The following is a 20473-nucleotide window of genomic DNA, read 5'->3' as shown; positions in this document are numbered from 1 at the left end:
TCTGCATTTACTTCTAGGGGTGCTGGTTGGAGTGTTGGACTGGTCTGGCATCTGGGCTATCGCTTCCTTCTGCCAACCAGCAGAGGGCTAGAGGTGCCAGCCATTGTCTGATCTGGGAAGTTAAGCGGGGTCAGCCTTGGTCAGAATTTCCCAACATCGTGCCAAGCCTAACCCACTTATTCATTTGCCCCCCCCCCCCAGGAAAGGCCAAGATAGAAAGAAAGGGTAGGGTAGGGCCCCTGCCTCCCCTCCCCAAGAAACCACTGCCAAGGTCCAATTATGAGTCTAATGAGAAGGCAGACCCGGTGCTGGCATCAACTCTTGCTCGTTTAGAAACCGATGAGAGTTCCTCAAGGATCTCTCCCCCTCCCCTGGTCAGGCCTTAGAAGCCCTCGGCTGTCCAGCCCAAGCAAACACGACAGCAGACCCAACGCTCGCTACTACTTTTTCTTTCAGCTCGTCTGGATGCTCTTGAAGCCTCCACTTCTTCTTCATTAGCTCTTCTGGATGGCTCACCGCCCATGGTTGAGCTCCTCCCTTCAGCCACCTCCTCTTTCCCGAGTGCCCAAGCATCAACATCTAAGTTTCCAGTCAAGCACGGCCACAATGGGTGCAGCTCGTCTGGATGCTGTTGAAGCCTCCATCTCCTTCCTTGTGGTTTCACCCAGGCGACACACCACAGCTGGGGCGGTCCGCCCTCCTGGGGCATCTCCGTCAGGAGCACTGCAAGTGGCATCGTCTTCCTTGCTCCCAGGGACCCTGATGTGGCTGCCTTGGATATGGGTGAGATGACTGCACCTTGCCCCACTTGTCCAGACGGGCGACCTGCAAGGCCGTGGGGTTGCCGCCTTAGCTTACCTCCCTGGCGCAGCTGGCCCTCCCAATGTCACCGGCAACTCTGTCAGTCACACCCCACGGTAGCCCCAGCCGCTCAACTCAGCATCTTACAGGGTTCTGCTGGATTAACTTACGATCCCTCGCCCTGCCCCTGCCCGCTTGGGCATCCACGTAGGTGGCATATCAGATCCCTACGCTAACCTGGCAAGTTGGGATGCCACCAGGGCTACTTCTCCTCCTAATGGCTTTCACCTGAGGAGGTGTGTGCCCGGCTTACGTTGAGGCCTTTCACAGGAGGGCCGTCATTGACCCTTCTCTGCGCAGGAACCTGTTGGACCAAGACCTTTCGCGCCTCTTTTGACTCCTTCCCGGCCTGTTCTGCGACAGATCTGGCAATGGCCAAATTCACCAGGCTGTCTCCTGCAATGGCCTTTCGCCTATGGCAGATCCGCTGCTTCAGCACCGCTGTCTGTGCTGGGAATACAGCCCCAAGGGTGCATACTCCCAGAACCTGTGCCTTTTCCGTCATGAGTGCTCCCAAGTAGCAGTCAGTACTCATCCTCCTCTTGTCCAATGCCTGGGGATGGTAGGGTCCCCCCCCCCCTTGGAAAGGCCGAGGCAGTAGGAAGCTCTCATGGGCCCATGGCCGGTTAGGTTGGTGCCACTACTCCGACACCCCAACGGGGGGGAACACGCTTTAACTTGGAACATGGTTTTATGCTAGGTTCTGGGACCTCGCCCCTTTTTCTAGGTCAACACACGCCATCCTTACCTCGTAAGCAACATTGCTCCTCGCCAGGCGTCGACTGGTTCCTGACAGGTTAACAAGGCAGTACTGGCAGAAGGATTATAGCCCCCCCTCCCTTTTTCCACACCCCGTTATCTACTCTATGGATCTCCTTTCTGGAAATGGTGCCCAGGAAATCATCTAGGGAGTTTATTCTGATTCGTAACCTCTCTTCCCTGAGGGCCAGCCTGTTAATCAAGAGATTCCTGTTCATTTGTGTTCAGTGCGACACACCTAGTTGACAGGGCAGTTGTCTTGGTTCAGGATCCCGTCCATGGGTCCCTGGTGGGCATATACTACATGGAGTCCGAAGACGGTGGTCAATGTTCTGACCTAACGCGAGCATTGCTTCCCTTTCCTGTTACCTTGGTGCCCCTTAGCTCACAAAGGCTCAGGGCCTGTTGCCCACATCAACATTTGGTAAAGCCAATCTGATACCCTTAGGCATTATTCTAGCCTCCCTCAGGACAACTTTCAGGTCCTTTGAGCACAGCTTCAAGCAGTTATACATCTTCCTAGGGTTTTCCTTTGGGGGGCCATGCGAGATATGGTAGGGCATCTTCTTTTCACAGTTAGGGTAGCTGCCCCTGACCGTGCCTTTTCGCGCCGGCCCAGTCTGGGCAATGTAGGGTCTGCGGCTTCCTCACCATCAAACCAGGGTTACTTCTGCTGTGCGCAAGTATCCATAGGCATGGGTTCTACTTGGTAGGGCTTTAATGGCACCTCCTTGCGGAGGCGTGAGCCACTTCTCAAAGCCAGACTGCGGATTCACTTGGTTCTGCTGCCGCCCAAGGTGGTTTCGGGCTCTTAGGGCAGGTCCGATCGTGCTGAGGGTAGTGGCCTGTAGAGTGGTGGCCGCAGTCTCCGAGCACATCTTCAATGACCTTATAGACAGGTCAGTAACCCCCCCCCCTTCGGTATGACAACGTGACCACGTGATTCATTCTCCATCCTCCTGAAATCGGAGGGTCATGTCATGTGTCAGTGTGCCCGCACTCCAGTGTCGGTGTTACAACATTTGGTTCTGGGTCTACCATGTGCCGGGTTAGACAAACCCAATGGTCAAAGCTTTGTCATGAAATTAAGTAAGTCACTTCCGGGCTTTAGCCCCGCGGGTGCTCCATTCCCAGATCACATCCTTGCAGAGACTGGGAGACTGAAGCCAGGCATGCCATCCTGCATTCCAGGGCTCTCCGTACAGGAGCCACCTGCGACAGAGCAGGTGGGGTGTGCCGCGCATTAGGCAAAGCTTCAGTGTTAGGATTCATGACCTTACCATAGATCATCGGCTGCAATTTTGTGCCTCCTTAGGAACAACAGACTATATGGGACTATAAGTCGCATGCTGGCCACTTAGCCTTCCAGCCCACAATGGTGGGATTCTCTGACTTCAAGTCAGATTTTAGGTTCGGCAGGCAATATAGGATTGGGCATAGATGTTGCCTGCTTTTAGTATATTTAGTCACTCTCTCTCCCCAGATACCCCTTTTGGGTTCCAGGGATAATGGCACTCCATTTGCACTTTCCAGAAAAACATTTCCCTGTCCACGCAGCAGCCTTAACAGCCTTTATCAACGCCCCCCCCCTTTAGGAATTCAGGGTGGGTCTGGGCTCCCAAGTACGACTTGTCCCGGAGGGCCTTGATACAGTTCAAGGTGCATGTCTGGCCCAATGTAACCCACTTATGCATTTGGTGATCAAATTGATCGGTATGGCAAGGGCACGGCAGGGGCCCATGGCCAAACGCAAGTCAATGGGTAGTGCCCCGTCGGGACCTTAGGGTTCTATGGAATGCCGTGGGTCTGAGGAAGGGCCTCCATTGTATCAATCCAATGGCTTACTGTTGACATAAGGGCAATTTGGGCAGTTTCTACATTAGCTCTACCCCGCTGGGCCTAGGTAATTCTGCAGTTTAGAACCCACAGTCACTACATGGAAGCAGTCTCCATGATAGTTGATGGAGATTTCTCTCTCAGGCACGTTATGGCAGTTTAAAAAGGGGCTTCACAGTGCTCCGGCCTGCGTTAGCGAGTCGTCTGCTTCTTCCTGACAGAACTCTCGCTTTGCTTGCCCCAATGTGTTTATGCCCTAGACCAGCAGACTTGTCGTATGCCGGAACGGGAGCCCTTACATGGGCATGTTATGACGTCTGGAGCTGCATGAAGGGCTTGTACATTTTATTTATTTGTTTGTTTGTTTGTTTATTTATTTATTTCATTTCTATACCGCCCAATAGCCGAAGCTCTCTGAAGCTTCGATTTCAGACTTCAGCTTCTGTCACACTGTCACATTAAGATCCAGTGGCTTCCCAGACAAGGCATGCGGTGGGAGTCCCCTCCTCACTCTGTTCCACCAAAGTTCGTCAGTCTTTCTCCGCAGGTCCAGGTGCTGCACATTGAGAGGAAGGACTTCGGCTGTAAGCCAGGCGAGGACCTGATCGAACAGGCCTTGGTTGAGATGCAGGTGGTCCGGCATACCTGGCCGGAAGTAGCCTATTGCAGCCCTCACTGCTCCCATGAATCAATGGGAAGGAATGGAATGACTTTGCCAGTGGCAGGGCACGTCCGAAAGTGCACAGAGAAATGGCTTATGGCCTATGTGAATGAGGGGATGGATGCACCACCCACCAGGGAATTCTGTGGACATGGAGGGAGCGTTGCAAGATGGACAGCGTCCGCCTGTCTCATGTAGTGTATAACATATTTCTGTCTGATCTGCAAAGGGGCCTGCGGGAAGTTCTTCTGCGCAGGTGGGGGGAGTTTCACAAGCTCTAGGCTTGTGACTCCTGTGGCGGCTAGGACGGGCAAAAACAGGAAAGTAGGGATGGTGTGCATGCAAAGGCACCTTATGTTGACAGGTGATGCCTGAGGCCCCCCGAACATGTTGTGCGGCTCAGCAGGGGGATAAGGGTTGCCTGGGAGACCAACCCTACTCACTCACCCAGGTGTTGTGAGGCACCAGGTTGGGGGTGACACCGGAAGGTCTACCTCCCCCAGAAGGGGCAGTCCCGAGGGATGGCGAGATCACCGCCACCCCTCGGGCTGGGTGTGTTTTTGCCCAAGAAGTGCCAGCTAGCCGCTGACACAGTTAGATGCCTGTCCTAGTTACCCCTTTGCAGCTATTTCAATAAATGTGGTCCAATTTTTAACCCAAGCTTCTTGTCTGCGTCTTCTTTAACCCATCTCCGCTCGCAAAGAGAGGCCCTTCTCATTTGCCAAACAGTGAGGGCAGTCAGGCGAGTGATCACAGGTGAGAGGGCCTTCTCTGCAGTGGCCCCACACCTTTGGAACAAGTTGTCCACCATCAATGCAGGCTTTTAAGAAGGCCTTGAAAGCATATTATTTTGCTGTGGCCTTCTCTTGATATGACTCCTCTTGTTGCTGTTATTGCCGTTGTTGGTGCTGGTTTTATTGATGGCTTTTATTGATGGCTTTTATTGCTGTTTTTATTGCTACTTTATTGTATTTATGTTTTTATTACTTTTAATATTTTAACTGTTGTTATGTATTTTATTGCTGTGAGCTCCCTTGGGAGAGCTTCTGCCCTGAAAGGCAGCCGAGAAACATTTTAAATAAATAATAAATACATAAATTTGAATCCACACCTTCAGAAAGTTTATGAACTGATTTAGCTACTTGTCCACTGCAGCTCCGACTACCCCGCAGTCTTCTACCAAGCTCTAAGGAAGGGAGCGCACACCCAGACAGCTTGTACAACTACACATTCAAAAGTGAAGGCAAATGTGCACGTTTCCTTCCAATCTAAATAATGCATTTTGAGCACATTTCTGGTTGTGAAATTTGAAGCAGGTTGTTTGGGCAAAAACTCTAACGCCCTATTATGACGTATGTTAGGTTTGGAGGACTCACCAGTCATGAAGCTAGACAAGACCGTTAGTTGTCTCTCTCCAACAAGAATGGAATAGCAACAGGAAACTCCGGTCTCCACCCAGATACAACTAAGTCCATTGCCACCTAGTGACCAAACAATAAATGACACAGCCCGTTTTCCATTTGGACTCCCAAAAAAAAGGCTTCCATATGCACCTAGATCAGAGCTTCAGCTACCACTTAAATCTACTGAGGATTAAAAATCATTTTCAGTCCTGCTTCTTTAGGCCACATGGCTCTGTTTTCATAAGTCACCAGTGGATACAGACAAGCTCAGTGTTCTCTCTCCAGAAAGAAAGGGTGTGCTTGTTAATTTTAAAAAGCAGGTTTTAAAGAAGAATGAAGTGGGCAATGTTAGGTTCATTCCCACCAGAACAGTTTGAATTTGAAGTCAATGTTAAAAGGAGAAGAAGAAGAAAGCCCATCAGGTTCAATCAATCTGTCTTGCAAGACCAGATTTTGCTTCACCAGTTGGCATCTTTCCAGAACGCCCCTGCCACCCTTCAAAGTCCCCATTTCCATTATTGGTTCTGTTGTTCTAAATTATTCCCTAATGGAGATGATAGGGTTAAATAATTAAATAGGGGAACAGCCAAGGCAATCAAATATTGAAAGAAAGTTGCATAGGGTTTATCTGAAGGATCACCTCCTCCCATATGTGCCTGCCCAGACCCTAAGATCATCATCAGCAGGCCTTCTCCATGAGCCCCTGCCAAAGGAAGTGAGGTGGGTAGCTACCAGGACATGGGCCTTTTCTGCTGAGGCATCCCAGCTGTGGAATGAACTCCCTAGAGAGTTTCACCTGGCACCTATGTTGTACTCCTTCAGGCACCAGGTGAAGACCTTTTTATTCTCCCAGTATTTTATTCTCCCAGCATTCCAGCTTCCTAGTCTTTCAGCTTTGGTATTTTAAATTTCTGCATTGCTGCTAAGTTTTATTCGGGTTGTGCTGTTATATTGTGGTATTAAGTTTTCATATGTTATATTGCTTTATGCTGAACTTTGTGGTTTGAATTTTTGTGAAGTTCCCAGAGAGCTCTGGCTATTGGGTGGCATAGAAATAAAATAAACAAACAAACAAACAAATTTCACTCTTAAGCATTATTATGCATATCTTATGTATATAGTCTGTGTACATTTCAAGTGGTTATTCACCAACCTGTGTGACACAAGGTAACTGCTAGCACAGGCATGGCGAATCTCAGGTCCAGGGGCCAAATCCCTGATGTTCCAAGCTGGCCCTTCAATATTCCTTGAATAGCCCCTCCGCCTTTTCCCCAACCAGCAATTGTTTTTGCAGCTTTCCCCACGCTCAACATCTACGGTACTCCTCTGGGTGCCTACTCCAACAGAGGCTCAGAAGCCAGCAACAAGGGCCTTCTCAGTGGCAGCCCCCCAATTGTGGAATGATCTCCCTGATGAGGCCCACCTGGTGAGAACATTGTTATCTTTTTGGCACCAGGCCAAGACTTTTCTGTTTTCGCAGGCATTTGACAGCATGTGATGAGTTTTAATTGACTCTGGATTTGTTTTATGATTTGGCTGATTGCTCAAAGTTGTTTTTAGATATATGTTGTCTTTGTGTATACTGTCTGTTTGTGTGTTTCTTTTATTGGAATACCACAGGAATGCAGCTCCTGAGAGCTTCTCCAAAACTGAATTGGGCCCACAGGGTGAAAAAAGTTCTCCATCCCTGTGCTAGTGTGTCCTCTGAACCCAAAGTACCCATACAAAGATGCCCCCTACATTTCTGCATGACGCCCTGTTTCAGCTTCCATGAGTAATTCTGACTTGTCACTACTTCAGATCTGATGGATCAGTCAATCAGTCAATTACTCCTGCCACAGAGATGCACCAGAATTGCCCACCCTCATATCAAAGGAGGCTGCCCATCGCACCTCTGCATAGTTACTGGTCTGGGCTGGTCACTGTCCAATTAGAGGTACAGCCAGATCATTCACACAGAAGTACTGGGTGTGGACTCCTTTGAGGATAAGTAATTATCTAGGGCAAGCTTGTTTTCTTTTATTTTTTATATGAAAAACGTATGAAGCACACCTTCATCTCGAAAGAAATTTCAGGGTGGTGTACATAAAGTTATCTAAAACCAAACCAATACCATATAGGGATGTCACAGGAGTCCAAGAGGGGGTGGAGTCCAACTGACTCCCCCACCCCCAGCTCAGCTTCCCAAGCCCACTCGCCAAGCCACCACACACTTACTGGGCTGTTGGACAAGCACCGCGCAGTCCACAAGTGACCAGTGGCCACCTGTCCCCTCACCGAGCCACCATTTCAGGAAAAAAAAACGGTGGCTCAGAGCATTCCGTAAAAGTAATGTTGTGTAACTGGCAGGCATAAAGGGCCATTTACGCAACATTGTAGGCGTAAATGGTTCATTTACGCCTGTAATGTTGCATAAAATGGCAGCTTGCTAAGGGGATGGGCAGCTGCTGGGTGCTTGCCAGGTATTTACTGGGCCATCCAGCAGCTCATGCAGCATGGCAAGCAGGGGCAGTCTGGCGAGCACCCAGCGGGAATGGAAGGAGGTGAGTCCATCCATCCCTAATACAATATAATACAGTAACATTTAAGTTAACATTGTGCGGGCTAATGTATTCCAAGAGGGTTTTTTTGTTCAGCTACATTTTTGGAATGTGATACCAATGAAATCTGCTTTTTTTCTGTTAAACTAAAGTCATTTTAAAATCAAATACTATTTTTTTCCAGCTAGGATTTTAGAAGCATCTGCTGAACCTGCCGCTGAGGACCTTCCTCCCTATGCCGGCTGTCAAGTGCTTCCTTAATAGCTGGCGGAGGCTGGAAGGGTTCTGTTGTGGCCAGCCCCCAGGGCTCTTGCCCTGGCCTCCTTGAGTGAGAGTGCTGGGGCTGGCTACGCCAAAGCCCTTCCTCCCCACACTGGCTGTTAAGGGAGCCCTTGACAGCCAGCAGAGGCAGGACAGGTCCTGGCACGACCAGCCCCCAGCGCTCTCACCTTGGCCTCCCCTTGAGGAGGCCAGGGTAAGAGCAGTGGGGTGTTGTGGCCCTGCAGCTACTCGCTGAGCTCTGCGGCTCTTGGCAACCAGGTCCTTCAGCACACCAGGGCTCAGTGAGCGGGGTCCAGGAGGCTGGATGATGGGGGAGTCCATCAGACTCCACCTCCTTTTTGGAGTCCCGCACCATCCCTAGGAATTTATTTATTTATTTATTGCATTTATATCCCACCTTTTTCCTCTTGCAAGGAACCCAAGGCGGCTTACATGATCCTCCTCCTCTCCCTTTTATCCTCACAACAACAACCCTGTGAGGTAAGTTGGGCTGAGTCTGTGACTGGCCCAAAGTCACCCAGTGAGCTTCCATGGCTGAGTGGGGACTAGAACCCGGATCTCTGGTCCAACACTCTAGCCACTACACCACACTGGCTCTCAGCTTCAGGAACATAGGAAGGTGCCTTTTATATGGAGCTTTTCTACATGAGGCATTTATTGTGCACTCGTGATTCATTGCTCAGAATTGTTCACATACTCTCTAGATGACTTTGTGACCCTCCAGTTTTGCTTCTGTTCTTTCAGAGCACTTTCCTGTTCTTTTGTTTGTTTCCTTGCTTTAAGAATGGGGAAAGTGAGGTATTATTTTAGAACCAGGAAAATGCTGCTGTTTCTATTTGTGTATTTGAGCTATTCCACTCCAGTACTACTCTACCTAGAGGTTCCGTAGCAGAAAAGCGTGAAAGGGAAAGCTCTTTGTGTGGTGCTCAGATGTCAATTCTGGGATGAAACCGTAAGTAGATACAGTGACTGACAGCCCTGTGTAGAAAAGCTCTGCGTCAGGGCACTGCTCTATGCAGCCCAGTATTGTCAACACTGACTGGCAGTGGTTCTCCAAGGTTTCAGGCATGGATTTTCCAAGTCCTACCTGGAGATGCCATGGATTGAACCTGGGACATTCTGCATGCAAGGCAGGTCCTCTACCACTGAGCCACATCCCCTCCCAGTGTCACATTGATACTGTCAAAGTAAGTGGTGGAGGCGGTTAAACAATTTCTTTTCAGAACACACCTTTCTTTCAAAGCATGCATTTTTAAATGTGATTTGACACTTTGAGAATTGCATCCGAACATTCGGGAAGTGTGAGAGCCAGTGAATAACTAAATTCTGATTCACCCATTAGTCTGTGAGGTGTTCATCAGGTCAATTCATCCTGGAATTGCTGAAGCATCCCTAATTTAAAGTAAATAAAGCGAGACAATGTCATTCTACTTTTCTTCTGAAGAGAGTTCATTCCACCACGAGTGCCTGATTGGATGAAGGGGAAAGACCTTGAATTCTGACTACCTTTTCCTATAAAACAGGGTGTTTTCCATTCTCTAACCCCCTGAAACTCACGGACACATTGAGCCTCTGCATTGCGACTGAGATTGTCCCCAATTCATTCACTGTCGCATCCAGTATTAGTAGATAAAGTTAGAAACATTGAACTTTTAGAAATCCAGTAGGCAGTAGCTCCTTATCTTTTATTTCCACCTGAATTTCATGGTGAGCTGTAAAATCTGCTTAGGTCAGATGTTCCATCTGGCCATTAGAGAAAAAGATGGAGCTGCATGTTTGAGGAAATCTTGATAAAACATTTTTTGGGAGGAAAAAAAATGATTCCCCTATATTTTCTTGCTAAAACGGTATGGGAAAGCTTTCCACTGGTTTTAGAAGATTTCCCCCTCCAGGGGTCTAATCCTTGCTAAATTGACTTAACAGTTAAAAGATTTGCCATTTGCTTATTCTTTCTAATATGAAGGTGGATCATTTGATGTAAGTAGGTTTAATTGCATCTTTGCCGGCAATTCTGTAACAACTATAATCAAATAAGGTTGAATACTCTACTCTTAGTTTTCCTTTGAAAGTAAACAAATGGGGCTTTTGACTTTAAATCCAGCTCCAGTGGGAACAGATTAAACAATGGAGACAGATTAGGCAATGGAAACAAGAGAAGTATTTACAGAATGGGAGGGGCATTTCAGAAGGCATTTCTGTATTATAATGCAGATTTGGTGGCGGTGGTCGTGTGTTGGTGGTGGTGAAGCCTCTGTCAGGGACTAGTAGAATTGCTCTAAGGCACTAATGGGCTATGGGCAACTTCAAGGGGCCTGGGGCCTAGGGGCTGCACTCCCATCACCATGCACTGCCAAATTTTTAATCCACCATCATGGTTTGCAACTGAAATTTGGCAGCAAACCACCAGTTCTTTTGCTGCTGCCGCTGCCACAACAAATTCATCCACAGCTACACTTAAGGCTGAGGAAGCTGCCTGTTGCATATAGAAACAAGGCACCCAACAGGGCCTACAAAAGAAATGCATAGAAGAAGCATGGGCCATGGAAATCAGAACCCAAGGGTCTGAGAAGGCAGCAGGCCATATATGGAAATAAGGATTAGGAGAGAGAGAGTGGTCCAGGAGAATCAGATGAAGAGGAAAAGGACAGAGAATGCAATCTGAAAGAAGACAAATCAGGAAGGAGAACTGGCAGAAAGAAGAGCACCCCGTTGCCAAAATCCACAGTGGTTTGAAATAGCAAAGCAGAATACTGGCTATCAGCCTCTAGACATATACAGGAGAAGTCTAGCCCTGCTGTTAGGGAGAGTGAGCAGCCTAACTCTGGCACAGATTTGGGGGTATCATTAGAGGAGCTAATTTAGTTTAATATTGTTTTTTTTAAAAAACAAATAATTAAAAAAATCAGGGGTGCTATTTATAGTTTCTGTCTCAAGCACCAAAATGTCTTTGGATGTCTCTGAGCAAATGAGGGATGTACAAATCAGCAAAACTCAAGCTCACCAAAGTACTCCAAATTCCATCTTGAAGCTCGTTCGGACTCAGGTCCGAATCAGACTGTGAGCTATTTTTTTGCTTGACAATCTGTGCATATTTCCATGCATATTTTTTAAATGTATGCATCGATTGTGGGCATCTTTGAAATGTCTGCATTTTTTCTCCCATTGATTAAAGAATATTTCCACATATTTTTCAAAAATGCACACTTTTTCATGTGCATTTTTTTCAAATGTACACATGCTGTCAAACACTTGGGGGAGGGGGGTGTCCATGAATCACGTTGCGAACTGGGCAAATCCTGATCAAAAATGAACTGAAACTAATTTCCTAGACATCGCTAGAGGAGAGAGATGACAATGCACCCAAACTTATTTTTAAAAAGAAAGAAACCCATAAGGCATTATATATAGAAAGAAACCCATAAGGCATCTACAGTATACATAGGAAGGCTTTTAAAATAATGTTACCTTGGCTTAAATGCCATGTAGAAGATGTGCACCTCTTTATTTCAGTGGGAAGGAGATAAAGAACAGTCTACCCTTCAGACGCAGGTTTACCGTGCACTGTTACACACAGGTAACATAGATGACCACAAGGTAAGTATCCATACTTTAACTGATACTATAATTTTAACACGCTTTGGGAACTATCTGTTCCCTTGCAAGGTAGCCACTCATATACAGAAGGATCTTCCTTGGGGCACGTGCAATGCAACACATCAGACCTTTACCAGAATCAGCTCAGGCGTGCCTCCAACACGTCAATCAAGCCCGTCTGTCTTAGTTTATTATTCTATTCTTTACCCCCATTTGGTGAAGAACTGTGACAAAATCACAATGCTTGCTGTGTGGAGTGTATATTAATATTTATATGTGTTTGCTGTGTTAAAATAGAACCCAGATAAGTTAGGGTTAACTGTTTGGTAGTTAGTGAGCGAAAGGTGGGAGGGGTGTGTGTGTGCACTGAGTTTATAAAAGGCAGGATGGAGCATTGGTTAGATGGAGAAAGGGGTTGGAGAAAGGGGAGAGAGGGCCTTAAGAAGCTACATCTAGATAGTAGGGTTGTGAGAATAGGTGTTAGAAGGGGTAGAGTAGGCAGGGTAAGACCGAGAACTGAGTGATTAATTATATGACATCAAATCTCTTATATTAAATAAACTTTAATTTGTTTGTTTTAGAATTATAAAACCCCATGTCTTGTTCATCTTTCTGCCCTACCAACAGTGTTCATATTTCCTGGGTACTTCTCCTGGTTGGATAAAGGGAACCAATTAGGCATATTAGGTGTCTCTTTTAGCTGGTGAATTTAGGGGCTGAAGCTTGTGGGACAGTGAGAACAGCTGTCCCAAGCCGGAGGCAGATGGACCTGAGGGAGGGGTACATCACAAGAACCATTTGGATTGTCTGTCTTAGACTCCCAAATTCCCCTGTGTGGGAACAATGAATCATGCCATTAATTTTGGACTTTTTGGTGTGTTATCTGTATGGGGAGAAATGCATAGGATATTTGCAGAGCAAATGATTACTTATATTAGATGACCAGCTTAATACAACAGGAAAGCAAACTGTTCAGACCAGAAAGCAAAGCAACCTAGGAAGACTTGAATATGTTCCAATCACATCCAGGCCCAACCTGTGGTCAGTCTGATGTGGGAATGGAAGAATCAGCAAGAAGACTCAGTCTCAAGCTCACAGAGGTTCCCCATTTTCCACCTTGAAGCTTTGTTGGTTGCATCCCTGTTCCCAAACTTGAGCTTTTTTTCTTTCTCTTTCTCAAATGGAAAAAGTGCGCATTTGGATGCACATTTTGTTAAAGCATGCACTCAAATGTGCACTGACCCCCATGGACTAAAAAATGAAAATGCACGCTCTCTTTTTTCCCAAAATGCACATTGTAAAGTGTGTATTTTTCCAGTGAACACATGTTTTGAATACAATCACAAGCTCGGGAATATGCAAGCTTTGGGCTAAAAAATGTGCTCCCGTTCTCTTTCCTGTTCAGGGCACATTATGACGCTTAAAAGAACCAAAACAAAATCCTCGTACTTCCTTAGTTTGATGCTGCTGTACAAGTAGCAGCTGAGAGATCATTCAGACAACCAGAGTAAAGGGCTAAGTAGATAAGTGTAGAATTCTATGGCTCACTGACTATTTAGTTGCCTTGCCATGTCTTCATTCTGAAACTCAACCCACATTTAACAAAGTAGCTTCAAAGCTGTCGAAGGTATGTTTGTGCAGCAAATGGGTTGAATGCAGGCTGATGACCCAACTTCTTCACCATGTACTTATCTCTACATGAGTCCATTCGGCCACTGTCACTGCACCAATTTGGCCATTCAAACTGCAATGTATGCAGGCTGGTGACAGTTAGAGATCCAAACTTGCTCCTCCTCCCACTGTGAGACTTTCTGCAGATAAAATTCTTTCCAGAATTACAAGACGTTTTAAAAAAACACAGTACTTATGGAACAACTTGTTTAAATAGCCAGATTCAGAGCTTTTTTAAGGCTAAGTGTAATACACTGACAATTTAACTATGCATGGCTGTCTTCTATTGTCTATGGACTTTTTTTCACCCATCTCCAGTATTTTAATTAGCTCTCATACAAGGAAATGTTGCATCCAGTCAGTCACTGTCTACATATTTCCTTTAAAAACATACATAAATGGTAATCGCTGTTTTTCTCCCATGGAAACAAGATATTACATGGTTTTCTAGAGAGCATTTTGATGATTGTATTAGAGGAAATACTGTAGTAGCAGATAATGCTATGTAATAGTGTCATCTAGCAGAGATTAAGGGTTTTAACTGCAAAATAAATTGTCCAATACATTATATTTTCTGGGTACTAAAATGCATTCCTGGACCCACCCACACTTTGAAAATGAATGCATGTTTGTATCAATTGTATATATGATTGGATATATTGCATGTAAATATGGAGGACTGAGCTATCTTTGGAAGATAAGGCTATCAATAACCATATTGCCATAGTTAAGAAAGGTGATCAATACCTCTTCATGAAAGGGGGTTGTTCCCTCTTGATTAAAGGAGGTAGTAATAAAACTCTTATTAAAGAAACCTTCCTTTGAACCAATAGAGTTACGTAACTGTAGTCCAGACTCCAATGTACCATTTCTGGCACAGGTGACTGAGAAGGTGGTGGCCATGCAACTCCAGATGCATCTGGATTATCCTGATTATCTGGACCCATTTCAATTTGGCTTTCAATTGGAATATGGGAATAAGACTGTGTGACTCACATTGACAGATGTCTAATGCCAGAAACAGGATGAGGGGAATGTAACCCTAGTAGTTCTCCAAGTCCTCTCAGCAGCTTTGAATACCATGGACGTTAGTATCCTTCTGAACCACCTGGAAGGACTGGGCCTTGAGAACACTGTATTGCAGCGGTTCCAGTCCTTTCTGCCAGGTCATGTCCAGAAGGTGGTGTCGGGGGACTACGGTTCCAACACCACAGCCTTTGGCCTATGGTATTCCACAAGGCTCTCTCTTGTCCACTATGTTATTGAATATCTACATGAAGCCACTGGGAAAAATAATCCAGTACTTTGGAGGTGCCACCAATACAAAGATGACACTCAGCTCTATTGCTCTGTCACCTTACACCAGGGAAATGGTCAATACCCTTGAACATTGCCTGGGCTTGATAATGGGCTGATGAGGTAAACAAGCTGAGACTATATCCAGACAAGATAGATAAGATTCAACCTGTTCTGTAAGGGGTTGTGGTCCCCCTGAAAGATCAGGTTCATAGCTTTGAAGTGCTCCTTGAACTAATGTCACTTAGTGCACCAGCTGTGACATTTCCCAAGTTGATCTGCTTTGGCAACAGTTATCAGTGCCTTGGTCACATCCATGTCTATTTAGTCTATTGCAATTTGGTCTATGTAGGACCACCCTTCAACAGCACCCAGAAGCTTTGATTGGTACAAAATGTAGCCGCGAGGCTGCTAACTGGTGCATGCTGTCAAGATCTCATTGCTCCAATATTCAAAGACCTGCACTGAATACCAGTTGTTTTCCAGATTCAGTTCAAGGGGTTGGCTTTAAACTTTAAAACCCTACATGGCATAGGGCTTGGCTACCTAAGGGACCACCTGTCTCACTATAAACCTGTCCAGTTACTAAGATCTGCAAGAGAGGCCCATTTGAAGACACTGCCACTTGCCAAGGCCCGTGAGAGACCAGCACATGTGAGAGAGCTTTTTTCTGTGTCATTCCCAAATTGCGGAATGCACTCCCCTTGGAGCTACAAACAGTCCCCACTCCCTCTGCTTTTACAAAGTGTTTCAAAACACGAAACACATCTTTTTAACTTAAGATGCAATGCTATGCATGTTTAGACAGAAAAGAGTCCTAAATGCCGAGCATTCCCCAGCCAGCTGGGAGTTGCAGGGCTTTTTTCTGTCTAAACATGCATAGGATTGTGTTCTTTGCCATTTAAATTATTTTGTTCATAGTGTTTTTGGGGATGGTTTATTGTTTTTACTGTTCTTATGATGCTGTCATCTTCGTTGTTTCCTATTTGATCTACAGCGCCTTGGTGGTTTTAGCAGAAAAGTGGTACGGAAATACTATAACTAAACAAAGAAATCAATCCTAAGCACAAGCAGGGGGGTGCTCTTGCCCTCATGTGCTGCTTCTGGGCTTCCCAGGAGCAGCTGGCTGAACACTGTGGAAATAGAATGCTGGACTAGATAACCGTTGGTCAGATCCATCAGGGCTCTTCTTATGTTCTTATTTCTTAGTCTTTGTTAGGGATGTCACTAGAGTCCATGGGGGGGAGGAGTCCAATGGACTCCCCCTTACCCACCCTCACAGACCCCGGTCAATGAACCACGGGGCACTCACGGACCTGCTCGGCGAGCGCCCTGTGGCTCGCCAGGTGCCCAGCAGCTGCCCCGTCCCCCTAGCAAGCCGCCATTGTGCGCAACAGTAGTGGCTTGTGCGCTTCCAGGTAGGCAATGTTACATAATTGGCAGCCGTCAAGGGCCCATTTATGCAACATTACAGGCATGGATGGCGCGTTCACATCTGTAATGTTGAGTAAATTGGCCTTTTACAGCTGCCAATGACGTGACATCATCTACCCAGAAGCTCCCGATGAGCCGGCATTGCTGCGCACAATTGCGGCTTGTTAGGAGGACGGGCAGCCCTGCGGCTTCATCAGGCACTCGCCGGGCTGTGACAAAGCTTGCGTGGTGCCAAGAGCAGGGCATGGGGGAGTCCATCCACCCCTGAACTTTCTACACTACTGCCCCAATTCTGCTAGAGGTGCAATGTGCACAGAATCAGAATTCCATATGCGTATTCCCAGCTGGTGGAGCCACATGCACCCCCAGATTCTGTATGCATGGTTCCTTCCCCTGATCCAACAGCAAGCTAATCCAGGCCCTGGCTTCAGCACACGCATACATACACATACCTTCCAGCTCCACCAAATACTTATTTTAGCTATTGTGAAAGAGCAGTGTATGCACTGCCCTGGGTGCTCTGCCTATGCTCCTTTAGCATGGGGCATCTATACCAATCCAACAGGAAGAGTAATTATAAATTAATGCAGATCGTTATAAATGAAGATGCAATTTGGGTGGGGGGGTCTATCTAGGTAAGTAGTAACAAGAGACGTTGCCTTGATTTTATCTGTGCAAGATCTCTGCAAATTAAAACTTTAATGAATGTACTTACTGAAGCATATGCAAAAGAATATTAAAGCTGCAATATAATTTTTCATTTTATTAAAAGTTTGGAATTGTGTTGGTGATTTGTTTTGTTTTTCCTTCTCAATTCTACAGTGCAGTCAAGGAAAGATATTAGCCATCATTATTATTAGTGAGTTTTGTATATATTTAGAGAGCAATCTACATACATAATGTCACCGGGGAGTAATGCAGGCAACAAATTATAAGAGCTCAAAAAGGATTGCTATGGAATGTGTCAGGCATCTTAAAATCCGTGTAGAACCCCACTTTTTAATGAGGTATTAGACACAGAGAGAAAATAGCAGAACAGATTGTTGGAAACAAAACAAAAAATGCTAAATGCATTTTCTTTCTAATTCTTTAGAAAGTACTTTTCATTTTTCAAGGCCTGGATGGAGGCAGCCATTTTGGTCCCATAAACAGTACATCCCAATATAGAGGAACTGTCTCAATTTCTCTCCATTGTTATTAGAGGTGCAATCAAATTCCACTTCAAACAGCAAGGATGAATAATACTGATCTACCTTACACATTTACTGTCAGGATTAAAGGTCCAAGCTTAATGTGTCAGGGGCAGATCCCTGTGTTTAAACACATATCTGCCCAAATCACACAATGTTGGAGCTACAGGTGTCACACTTGACATCCTCAAGCAGCTGCCTTGGCCCACCACTGACAACTACCATGGGCCCTTCTTTTAAAAAGCATCTGCCTCCAGGACCTGCCATTTTAATTTCCCACAATGCCCTAAAGTGACAGTCCAAGAAGGGCATTGTGGGAAATTAAAATGGCATTTCCTGGAAGCAGCTGTCTGGCACTCATTGGAACACTACTGCTGCCTGCCACTACCAGGTACTCCCTCCTATGTCAGGGAGGGGCACCAGAAGGTACTTTGCCAAGGGGCCCTCAAACCTGTAGCCATCTCTGATTTTAATAGCAAAAGCAAATAGCAAAATGTCCTGAGGGCATTTGCCAGCTGGACAGTATACAAATCAAATACATAAACAAATTAACAAATAAATGGAGCACCATAAGTCTCCCGCCCACTGCTAACTTCCCCTCTCTCCATTTCCATGTTTCTCCTTTACCAGAGCTTCCAGTACTGGAGGTCTGCACTCATGACCTCCTTGTGGGTTTCCAATGGGCAGTTGGTTGGCCACTGTGTGAACAGAATTCTGAACTAGATGGACCCTTGGTCTAATCCAGCAGGGCTCTTCTTAGATTCTTATAGGAGATGAAAGGCTTCAGGGAAGAAAGTTACAGGGCTGGGAAGATGTAGCAGCCCCCTTCCTTAACCTTCCTTTTGCTAGTAAAATCAGATTCCAGCCATGTTCAAACACATGCCCATGGTGTCTGTTTTGTCCCCAAGATGTGAGGTATTTACATAAATGCTAATTATTATTTGTAGTAGAATTATTATTATTCTGTTTAATAGAAATGTGAATGTGGGATGGAAGACAGAAAGAGATAATCAAGCTACTGAGAGGTGGGTTCTTTGTCTCTGCCCCCCCCCCCAATACTATAGTCTTTTTGGTGCCCAGTCATGTTTGAGGCAGTACAAAAGGAAAAGGGGAAAAGACAGACTTGAGAAAAAGGAGGGGCACCTGTATTTTCAAGGCAGCCATTTGTGGGCCATGGGCTTGGAAGTTCAATATCCTTTCCCCATTGATTGTGATCTGCTGACCAGGATTATATGATGATATATCTACTCTCCCCACCGCCACACCTTCTCTTTCTCCTAGTTTTATACAAAACAAATATCCACTTTCCCTTTTGGCCTTGAAAACTACAAGGGAGTTGGATTATTACTGAAGAACATTTAGAGCAACCTCTGTAATACTATGAACAACAGAAACTGAATTTATTTGTTGTGATCAGGTCAAAGTAGCGAGGTTTCATCTTGAATTGTATTATAAATCGCTCCTAATGCAGTCTGGTACACTCAGGAAGCTGCAGGTGTCAAAGCAAATGTTTTAATGTATAACCCTATTATACATAAAAATATATATTGCACACAAATACAATGACCTGGGTCATTTTTTCCCCCTTACTTGATATCATTTATTCTGCATGGACCCTGGTTAATGATTTTGTTTTGCAGCTAGATGTAACGATTATACGACATGGTATGCATGACATACTCAATTTCCTTTAATGGTTTTCTTTGTGTGTACACCCACTTCAAGAGCACTCCGTTGACTTCACCAAAAGGTACGAGCTTTTGTTATGTTCAGATGTTGATCCACTCCTACACTGGTTGAAATGAATACGGTGAAAAAGGAAACAATATTAATAATGAATATGGACAGTGCTTCAGCCTGGAAGTGTTAGGAAGGGGAGGGGGATAAGCTTCAAACCCCTTTGGCACCCACTAGAGGAAAGGGAGGTATCACAACCCAGAGTTCTTCCAGACTAGATTTAGAAGCCAACATAAGTCCTACTTAGAGTAGACCCATTGAAATGAATGGGGGCACTTAGTCATGACTAAGTTAAATCCCACTAGTTTCAATGGGTCTACTATAAGTAGGGCTTATCTAAGATTTTACCTTAGGGGTTGGATCCAGGCTTAGTCATACTTAGAGAAGGTCCATTGAAATAAGTGGGACTTAACTTAGTTTTTGGGAGGAGAGGCAGACATGGCAATATCAGTTCTCTTTCTCCAAAATTAACTTGAAAAGCGCCTGTCACAAAAATTCCTGCACCTGCCTGTTTACAATTGAGCAGGCTTAATCTCTGAGAAGGGGCTACTATGTCTACAATGTTCATCCAATTCTGCCAAGAAATAAAAAATTAATCATTGTTTATTAATTTCTCCATAATAGTTAATGGGAAGACACCTGAAGCTTCCGAAAACCAAAGTAAGACTCTGCCTTGGATACGAAGCAAAGCAGGGCTTGTCTGAAGCAGGTTCCAAATAAAAATGACCCCTGTCCAAAGCAGGTTCCAAAGCAATTTTCTTCTGCGCACAGCACACCCCTAAATGCAACACAAAAAGTCTTTGGTGCAATTTCTCAAAGTCTGGTTTTCAAAAATGCTATTGAAATGGCACGCACAGCCGCATTGTTGCTTTCCTGCCAATATGGCTATGTTATGGCTACTAATGTAGATGGAGTATAGTGGGATGTACATATGTTCACACATGGGTGGCCATTTATGAGTCACCAACAAAAAGGACAGTAATTTGCATAAAATCTGCATGTGCTAATTTCTATGCACAGAGGCAAATTTAGAGATAATATTTATAATTTTTTTTATTTATTTATTCATTCATTTCATTTCTACACTGCCCAATAGCCGAAGCTCTCTGGGCGGTTCACAAAAATTAAACAACAATTTAAATAGAAATACAGTAGATTGTATCTCACCATAATGTGGAAGACTGGTCAGGTGACCTATGTGTGTGCCTA

This window comes from Heloderma suspectum, chromosome 4, assembly GCF_057233095.1.
Source record: "Heloderma suspectum isolate Gila_16-S chromosome 4, 16-S_ref, whole genome shotgun sequence".
Lineage (NCBI taxonomy): Eukaryota > Metazoa > Chordata > Lepidosauria > Squamata > Helodermatidae > Heloderma > Heloderma suspectum.
This window is presented reverse-complemented; position numbering follows the sequence as displayed.